Source organism: Camelus bactrianus, chromosome 2 (genome assembly GCF_048773025.1).
Source record: "Camelus bactrianus isolate YW-2024 breed Bactrian camel chromosome 2, ASM4877302v1, whole genome shotgun sequence".
Classification (NCBI taxonomy): Eukaryota; Metazoa; Chordata; class Mammalia; order Artiodactyla; family Camelidae; genus Camelus; species Camelus bactrianus.
In genome coordinates, this window is record NC_133540.1 from 92,236,010 (window position 1) to 92,246,604 (window position 10,595).

The following is a 10,595-nucleotide window of genomic DNA, read 5'->3' on the forward strand; positions in this document are numbered from 1 at the left end:
TAGAGCAGTTTTAGGTTCACAGAAAATCTGAGTGAAAAATTTAGAGAGTTTTCACATACCTCCCTCTCTCACCCCTCAAATGCTGCCTCCCCACTGTCAACATCCTGCACCACAGTAGTGTATCTGGTACAATCAAGGAATCAGCACTGACACCTCATTATCAACCAAAGTCCATCGTTTCCATTAAGGTTCACTCTTTGTATTGTTTATCTTTGGTTTTTGACAAATGCAAAAATGACATATATCCACCGTTATAGTATCATTCAGAAGTATCCCTGCCCTAAAAGCTCGTGTTCCACCTATTCATCCGTCTCCTCCTCCCTCCCTAGCAACCACTGATCTTTTTACTGTCTCCATAGTCTTGCCTTTTCCATAAAGTCATTTAGTTATAATCACACAATATGTAGCCTTTTTGGATTGGCTTCTTTCACTTAGCAATAGGCATTTAAGGCTCCTCGATGTCATTTTTGTGATTTGATAACTCCTTTATTTTTTCTTTTCCTGGGGGTAGGGGGGGAATAGGTTTTTTGTTTCTTTAATTTACTTTTTTTTTTTTTTTACTGCAGGTACTAGGGATTGAACCCAGGACTTTATGAATGCTAAGCACACACTCTACCACTGACCTATACTCTCTCTCAATAGCTCTTTTTATTTTAGCACTGAAAAACATTCCACTCTATGGATGTACCATAATTTTTACAGTAAAATTTATCACTTTAGAAAAGTGGCTTCTCAATTTTGATTAATTAGAAAAGGCCTTCTGCATGCCAAAGTTAGGAAGACATGCACTGATAGTTTTCTGCCAGCAAATTTATTTATGGCTTTCTCTTTACATTTGAATTTTGACTCATTTGAAATGTGTCCTAGTATACAATGTATACTCAAAGTTTATTTTTTTCTTATTACTCTAAAACCATTTACTGCAAAGTCTATCTTTTTCTTATTAGTTTTAGGTATCACCTTTATCATGTACTAATTCCCTGTACTTAGGTTTACTTCTGGATTTACTATAGATTTGTATTCCTATACATATCAGGATGTAGGTTAGAATTTACATTCTAGCATTTATTTAGGCTTATTTTTGGATTACCATTCCTATGTCCATTTGTTTATTCACATGCCAGGCACTCCACTGTTTTAAATACTGAGGCTTTATGAGTATGATTTCAACTGCTTCCCTATCTATTGCTCCCCCATCTCACACCCCCACCCCATTTTCCTTGCCATTACTGTTTATTTTACTACATAAACTCTACAGTTTTTGTCTAATTCCAGAAAAAAGAGACTGCTAGTATTTTTACTGAATCTGTACCAAATTATAAATTAATTTACGGAGAACTGACACAATGTTGAATTTTCCTATCAAGAACATGGTGTCTTTTGATTTAAGTCTTTTTTTTTAATCTTTCAGTGGTTTTTGAAATTTGACATATTAGGTTTGTTTATTCCTAAGTGTTTTATCTTTTGGTTTGTTGGTAAACGTGGCTTTTTTTTCCTATCCATTATAATGTCTATTTTTCTTATTGTTATATGAAGGATAATGATTTCTTCATATTAATTTTATATCCTGCTATCTTATCGTATTCTCCTTTTGTAGCAGTGTTACAGTAGATTCTGTCGGGTTTTCCACATATACACTCATACCATGTGTCAAAAGGGACAGTTACTTCCTCATTCCTAACTGTCATTCCTCTGATATCTTTCTCTTGTGTGAGTTAGCTAGTACTGACAGTACTGTATTAAACAGCAGCGATGACAGTGATATTTCTTGTTTTGTTCCCACCGCTGAGCATGATTTTGGAACCTGATATATACATACACATATTTGTAGAGATATGTGTGTGTGTATATATGTATATGTATATATCTGGAAATAGCCATTGATTACTGTTTTACTGAATGTTTTTCATAAAAACTGGGTGTTGAATTTTGTTTAATGCTTTTCATTAATTAGGTAATTAGAGATGACCATATGATTTTTCTCCTTAGGTCTACCAATAAAACAAATTATACTAACAAATTTCCTGAATTAACTGAATCATCTTTTCAAACTTAGAATAAATTTCTCTTGCTCATGATGTCCTACTACGGTGCTGCAAGGTTCCATTTGTTTAAAAGTTTCACTCCTAGAGTCTCAAGTGAGATGCAATCGATAATTTTCTTCTTCTATACGTTTGTCAGGTTTAGATATCAAATGTTATACTTGCTTCACAACAAATGTGGGAGTTGTTTCTTCCTATGCTCAAACAGTTTTAATAACGGCATTAGAATTATTGGTTCTTGAAGGATTTAATAGGATTCGCCTATGAAACGTCTGAGCCTGGTGCTTTTTGGGGAGAGTTGCTCCTCTGGTAGTTTTCTCTATTTCTTCTATGGAAATCTATTTGAATTTTCTTTGTTCAAGGTTATTTTGGGTAAATTGTATTTTCCTATAATAGTTCTTTATTTTTAAAAATAATTTCCTAATTTTTTTAGAGCTAAACAACATAGACTCATGATTCTTTAAATTTTTGCTGTTTATGGTTATTTATTAGTCCTTAATTAAACATATTTACATTTTATTTCGCCCTACCCTTCTTTTAAAAATTAGCTTGGCTAGTGACTTGACTATTTTACTGAGTATTTACAAAAATCCAGCTTTCTAATTTATTAGTTCCATTCTTTTTGTTTTCAAATTCATTAATTTCTGCTTTTATTTTTATTAATTCCTTCCTTCCATTTTCTTTTGGTTTACTTAGTTCTTTTTCTAACTGTTTAGTTAACTAAAAACTGAACGTACCCATTTTTATTATTTCTTTAGGCTCTGAATTTTCTCTGAGCACTGCTTTAGCTGCATCCTATACATTCCTAGTGTTTTCATTATTATGGTTACCTATGCATTTTAGTTTCCATTTGTATTCTCTATTGACCTAAGAATTGTATCCAAACGGAGTATCCAAATGGAGGGGTCTTTATTTTTACTTCATTGTGATTTTTCTGTATTATTTCTTATTTATAAAACAAGTTTTCTTTGAGGCACATATAGGAGTTTTTGTGAATGTTCCATGAGATCTAAAAAGAAGGGGTGCTCTGTTTTCAAAATTCAATATATATTAATCAAATCTACCCTACTGACTTAATTGTTTGGGTCTTCTACATCCTTATTTGTTTTTCCACTTGATTTGTCTTGGAGCAAGAACAGTAAATTAAAAGGATCCTGCTACTAATACATTTGTACATATTTCTCCTAGTATCTCCCGTAGCCACTTTACAATGTTGTGTCGGTTTCTGGCGGTACAGCATGTTTCAGCCATACATATAAATATGTATATTCTTTTTCATTATAGGTTATTATAAGATATTAAATATAGCTCCCTGTGCTATACAGCAGAAACTTGTTTATCTATTTTATATATAGCAGTTAGTATCTGCAAATCTCAAATTCCCAATTTATTCGTTCTCGCCCCCTTGCCCTGATGGTAACCATAAATTGGTTTTCTATGGGAGTCTGTTGCTGCTGAAACTTCCTTTATGAAAGTTACTTTGTTATTTAGTACAGTTACATAGTTACCTATTTAATACATAGGTAGAGAGACATGTTAAATGTTCACTGTCAAATACATATTTTAGCTTTACGGAGTATTTTTATCTTGTAATGCCTTTAGGCCTGAACTCTGCTTTGTCTCATATTGAGATCAATACCCTAGCTTTCTTTTTATTTGCCTTTATATATGTTCTTTTGCCTTTTCAACTTTTGAACCATTGTGTTTTCACTGGCTGTCTTGAATACAGTGAAAAAAAATCAGATTTTGCTTGGTGATCCAATTTGAAAATCTTTTCAACAGACTAGCTAATAAGGCTATTTAAAATTTACTGCTGTGACAGATATGGTTGCCCTCATTTCTATCATATTTTGCTATGTTTGGTTTTATAATTTAAAAAATGTCTTTCACTGCTGTCTATTTTCTTTTTGTACATTTAAAAATTTTCTGATAATTAGAGTGATTTGTATTTTTTTTCTAGTATGTTTCTGATTCTATCTTTACAACTGTAATTTTAAATAATTTCATTTAATACCACTAATCCTCTATTTATTTACAGTTAATTATTAAGAGTACTAACAAAATTAGTTTATGTAATCTTATTACTTCTCTTGCATCACCATTAATAGTCATTAGTATTATCTTTCTCAGTGTTTACCTGTGTACTATTAAATATGCTCATACCTCTGATTTGCCAGCTTTAAATGTCCTTTGACTCCTAGCCATTATAGATGAGGCAATACTATAGGAGATACTCGAATTTTCTGCCTACTTCCCAGTTCTCTTAATTTTTTACTTTTATAACCAATTCCTACATCATCAGATATTTAACATGTACATTTTATTCTTTCTTCCTTATTCCCAATTTTGTTTTAGTCTCAGGTCTATAGTAGGTAAATTTGCTCAATGTTTTCCAACAGTACTTTTGCCATTTTCTTACTCATCTCTAGAGGATGAAGTTCATCCTCTAATAGTTTCCTTATAAGGGCCTTAGACTAAAAATATGCCCTGGGTCTTACATGTTCAAATTGTTTATACTTGAAGAACATTTCACAGATGAAAAAAATGAAGGCACAGAAAGACTAAATAATTGGTCCATGCTAGCAAGGGGTAGAGCCAAAATTTGAACTCATAAGTTTAGTTCCAGAGTCCAAGCTCTTATTTGTTACTACAACAAGTTCACGTGTTCAATTTTAATCATAGAAGAAATATTAACATTTATGAGGAATAGTTATTAGCAAAAAAACTACAATGCATAATGAAATTAAGAAATGTATTTTAGAAACTGCTAGGTTAGGCAAAAGCGGATTAGGAGGTTGAGTCACGTAGTCAGAAGTGGGGCCTCTGGAGGCAATCCTCAATTTGCATATTGGCTCTGCTACTCATGAGACCTTGGACACAGTATCTAACCTCTCTGAGCCCCAGTTCTACATTTGAAAAATAGGGGTAAGAGTGGCTACCTCATGGGACATTGTGAGCTTTAAATGAGATAATGTATTTTACAGATGACCAAACACAATGCCTCACACATATGTTAAAAAGTATTTTAACATGTTAACTACTTTAAAGATTATTACTATCATGGGACTAATCAAGAAAACTACTCATCTAGTTTCCTAAGATTATTGTGAAAAAGAAAAGAAAAAAAACCCCAATTTTCTAAGAAGTGAAAAAGATGCCTATTTATGTCAAATGCCCTTCTTCTTCTCAGCCAATTGTCTTTGGTAAGTTCAAGACCCAACTCCTTCATGAAAACTGCCCTAACTGATCCAATCCACACTGATCTATATAATCTCTTCACTGTTTATATTTGTACCACATTTTAAGCATCTTATAATAAAATGTCTTATTCCATCTTAACAAAGCTTTATCTAACACTCTGTTAGTACATATTGTTTACATATTTTCCCATTGCCTGTTTTACCAGCTGTTTTCTGTCATCTTGTCTCACTAACTCAACAAATAGATTTTTTTCAATCACGTGTTACAACTTTTACCCTTTTGGGACTCAAAATTCCTTTGCACAGGGTGAGGTACACAGAAAGTTTTGCTTGATTGATTTTGCATGTCTATATTTAGGGGAATACAAACAGATTGATAAGCTAGAAAGACCAATTTCAAGTAAAACATTTAATTTTGAAATTCTTAACTTTTTAAAGGATCTTTTCTAACTTAAAAAATAGTAGAAAGTATTGCTGGGGGAAAAAGGTTTTAATAAACTGCGTTTAGAATAATTTCTAAAAGTGAAAACAAAATAGCTACAAATATATTTTTTAAAAACCCAACTGAACAGAATTACAGTAACTCTAAGAGCAAAGGTACAAGGGCTGTCTAATTTACGAACATTTAGTTAATGTGTAACATTTACTGAAAGAGAAAGAGACAGATTCACAAGAACATAAAATGGCTAAGTGGGAATTCAACCCATTTATAAAGTCTGTTTCTTAAAGCCTCAGTACTCAGTGTTCCACCAGAAGCAGTTCTACTTATTAACCTGTGTACTGAACACGAGGCTTCAATACCATTGTTTAAAAACAAAAATCAAATCACTATACTACAACAACAGCCTACAACTATATGATGTGGTCTGAATCTAATTAAACAAGAATACCATAATCTACCTAGTATAATCATCCTCAAAACTACTAAGAATACTATGGAAATACAGCTTCATCGGATGCATGTGTATCTCCTGGCAGAATGATCATTTAGCTGTAACTAATTTTCTTGAGAATAGGAAGAAAGAGGTCTTAGGTTTAAAAACTTTGTGTAATTTTTTTCAATATTATATGTGATTAGAATTCACATTATGCGGATTTGTTTCATTCAAGAGTATTTTACACAGAATATAATCATTCTGAAAATATTAAAACTGTGAGGACAATGGCTTGTTCACAGATGCCACCTACAAGACAGTATCTATGGTACAGCGGTTAAAAGCATAGTGACTGGAGCAGATTTAAATCTCTGGTCTACCAAGTCCTAGCTCTGACTTCAGGCACGTAATTTTTCCTATGTGTGTCTTGGCTACTTACTTGGAAAAATAACTATAATAAAAGCATCTATGCCATTGGGTGGTTGTGAGAATTCACAGAGTGCTGAGAACAGTGCCTGACATGTAGTAAATAAATGCTTGTAAATGTCAGCTAATACAGAAGTCATAATTTAAAATGTTTACCCCAGTGAATCTTCAACAGAATACCTTTCTTGAAGAAAATTTATGTTCTAGACTACAACTTTGATTTATTCATCCAAGGGTCTGCAACTGTATGCAGTTAGATGGGAACTCTTTTCTTTTTGCATTTTCTAAATGCTAATTTTGTGAAGCAACACCAAAACCTAATAGTACTATTCTTTAAAAAAAAAACACCAACTTTACCATGCTATATACATAGAGCTAACCTAAACCTCAGAAAGTAAAAAGTGAAAGGGGTCACAGAATTGGAAACTGACTCTCAAATCAGGAACACAATCCCTAATTGCCACTGCCTTTAGTAAAAATCCATCCTGTGTGGGCAAAATAATCTCATTAGGGACTGGCACATTTGTTCCAGAGGATTTATTTAATGTTATCTATGTTCTAGGCTCATCTCATTCAACCAAAATCAAATCAAAGAAGGAACTGTGCATTGGTCATTGAACTAAATGGTGTCATACTTATCTGCATTTAACAAACAAAACTTTTTGAGCTGAAATTAACCTATTTAAGAATGACAACATTTCTAAAAACAATGTAAAAATCAATTTAATAATATCACCTTATAAAAGCCTTTGAGATTTGTAAATCTTGTGAAACTATACAGAAACTCCTATATGTGTGTATGTGCATTTTTCTAGGAAGATGATCCAATGCTTTACCAGATCCTCCAAAGGAAATGGAACCCCCAAAAGTTAAGAATCATTGCTCCTTACAGTTTACAAATTTCTTTCTGTTCTTATGTTGTCAGCTTCAGAAAAGAGCCTGCTTATATAAAATTAAGCAGTATTAAACCTAAATCCATTCCAAATCTCACGTTTCCTAAATAACTTTACATGTGTGTAACATAAATTCACAACTACAAAAACACTTCAAGTATTCCAAAACTTCTTGGAGTCTACAAACCTTTCCCAGAGCTGCAATTAACGGATAATAAGAAACAAGCAACACAGGAGAATCACTAAGAAAAGGTAAGCAAACTTCAGCCAACTCTAGAACAATCAGTACGTACAACAAACGTTAAGACAGTATAAGGACGAGGCTCTAACTGTTGACTAAATACAGTTGCCTACAAAGACAACCCGATTTCAGTTTCGTGTGGTTAGAAAAGACAGTTTAGGAAGAAGGATTTCTCTCAGAGACCATCACTGCAACTTCAGAAAGATATAGGTAAAATTAGTTCCTTGAGCTTCTGGAAGAGGTTATAACGCTCATAAGTCCAGGCAATATTTTTATTCATTTTACACCTGCCCCATAATCTAACCTCTTATTATAGTAAATTACTAGCAAAAACACACAACACTTAATGAGACTTCCTTCGAGGTGTATAGGCTGCAACTGGCGAGTACTGCCCTTAAAATAATCCAATTCTGGCTAAATGACAGTAGCCTTCAGATAAAACCTACGAATCTTTAAATCCGGCAACGGTTTAATTATTAACAAAAAGTCCTAACCAAACTGAAGTCAACCAAAGAAATCCTGAGGTTTGTTTCCTTCCCTCGCCCTTGGGGACCGCACCTTTTTGTGCACAAGGGTCTGAAGGTCTCCTAACCTCAGACCCCACTTATGGACCCTGGCAGGACACCCTGTCGCAAGCCTTAGGGGCGCTCCTGCTCAGCAGTGGAAACGTCGGCGGATGCGGACAGGCGCGATCTCCGAAGAAACCGTGACGCCAGGCGTCCCGCCGGGCCCGAAACGCAGACCGACCGGGCCGCAGTCTGGCGGGGACCACCGGAGATCGAGGCCGGGATCCTAGCTTTGGCCCGGGCTCTCCCTGAAGGCCAGAGGCCCGGCAAAGAGGACAGGAGGGGATGAAGCGGACACACCTGGCGGGGACCCTCGGCGACCGGTTCCAACGTTAGCTCGGCACCCGTCGGAGTCTCCCAGCATTCGCCGCCGCCCCTCCTCCCGGCCAGGGCCACCTCCACGCTCCGCTCCAACGTGGCAGCCGCAGCCCCGCCCAGCCGGCTGGCCGACGCTTCCGGGAGCACGGCCTGGCCCCACCCACCCGGCGCGCGACCCGCCACGGCACTTCCGGGAGCGGTGGCTAGCGGGAGGGGCCCCTGTGCCGCGAGGCGCATGTCCTTGGGAGGCTACGGACCGGTCCTGAGGGGCGGCGTGCGGTGGCCAGGACGACGCGAAGAAGAAAAGTCCTGCTGGGTGTAGCTGTGTGGCGGAAGAACGGCCGCAGCCCGCGGAAACGCCACGTAGCACTGGTCCTGTGAGACGTCAGCAGCGCCGCGACACTGCCGACGCGACCAACCACCGAAAACCGGGCTGCGAGGGCCTTATTGCAGGAACTGTAATTGTGACTAGGGTCTTAAAATTGCTTACTTGCTTATTGAGAACTTCTTTAAAACCAGACGATCTGGTCATACCCAAAGGCTGTTGTGGACATACTTGATTTGTTACTCCGAAGAGGCCTAGTGGGGTAAACAAGGTATTGCGGTTAGTATCCTGCCTTACTGTTTGAGATCTGTTAGCATTTGCCTTCAGTCACTGTAACTTTGGTAGTTTCGCCAGAGCCAGGCATCTAATTAGTGCGTGACATGGATGTTGTTTCTTGTTTTAGGGAGGAATTATTTCATAGCAAATAAGGCAAAGCCAGAGGAAAATCACAGTATCAGAACCTGGACTCCTAACTTCTAGACCAGTTCTCTTCCCATTACACCAGTCACCAGTCTTTTCTAAATGCCTTCACGGGAAGTAACGTTTCTCTGTTTTGCACGCAAAAAGTAAAATATGGCAAGCACCGCTATTTAACAGTAGGCAGATTTTTGTACTCTCACTGTACTTCCAACACCCTTCTATTGTCTTCTACTTCTGGTTCAATTTAAAAAGCAGATTTATTTCTGTAGGGCTGAAGTAGACTTGCTGAAGCAGCTTAGGAGACAGTAGCAGCTTAGGAGACAGTAGCTAATTTTTAGTGTTCTGAAAAGCCTTCTATTTTTACTTATTGCTGCAAGGCCTAGTTTACCTAAAGGGGTGCTAATAAAAATCCCCAACTTAAAAGTAGGATCATCATTTGAATCAAGTGAACACCTTGAACTCCTTACTGTCTCATTCCCCAAAGACCCTATCCTGCTTTGAAGTGTGCATTGGATGGTATGGGGCAAAAATGGTTCATTAGAAAACTCCAAAACTCAATGATGCAAGTAGTGGTTACATTCTTTGGTATCATTTAATATAGTCATTCAACTACAGGTTCCTCCTGCATAAATCAAATTACAGACCTCTCCTTTCCCCTACTCCCTTTTGTAGGCCCAGTGAGCCAAGAACAGCAAAAGAAAAATTATTTCATGAGAAAATTACATGAAATTACAATTTTTGTGTCCATTAAGTTTTATGGGAACACAGCCATGCTAAATGGTTTCTGTATTATCTATGGCTGTTTTTGTGCTACAACATCAGAGTAGTTGCTAGACACTACGTGGCCTGCAAAGTCCTAAGTATCTGCTATGTGGCCCTTTAAGGTAAAGTTTGCCAGCCCCTATTCTATTAGACAGGACTTTGTCTACAAATAGATTAATGCTCAAAGTACAAATAAGACATTCAGTATTGTTAAGTTTCCATTTCAAAACCTTGATATAGTAGCATACAAAGGCAATATGAAATGTCAATTATAACGTAACTGGTTATTGTAAGGCTAACATACAGTTTCCAGGCTTGGTATATTTATACCTGGTTGAATATAAAGACTCCGTAGCTTGTTTTAAATGCAGGAAGTTCTGGCTGTGACTATGCAAGCTGAAACTGTGCAAAGCCTTCTTAATCTATGGATTAACAGTCTATGTTCTGTGACCTTAAAACCTGTCAAAATACTAAAAACTCTTGATGTTGCCTATAAATGTAATATAGTAAAATTAATATTGGAAACA

At 36.4% G+C, this 10,595-nt stretch overlaps 1 protein-coding gene across 15 annotated transcripts in view; it reads right to left on the reverse strand.

Moving 5' to 3' along the window:
* Positions 1-8,681, reverse strand: part of SEC31A (SEC31 homolog A, COPII coat complex component) — a 60,441-nt gene extending 51,760 nt beyond the window's left edge. For all 15 annotated transcript variants that reach the window (XM_045513114.2, XM_074346278.1, XM_074346270.1 and 12 more), the window contains exon 1: positions 8,544-8,681. The gene's annotated coding sequence lies outside the window, so the exon portion shown is untranslated. The remainder of the gene's footprint in view (positions 1-8,543) is intronic.
* Between the last annotated feature and the right edge of the window lie 1,914 nt (positions 8,682-10,595).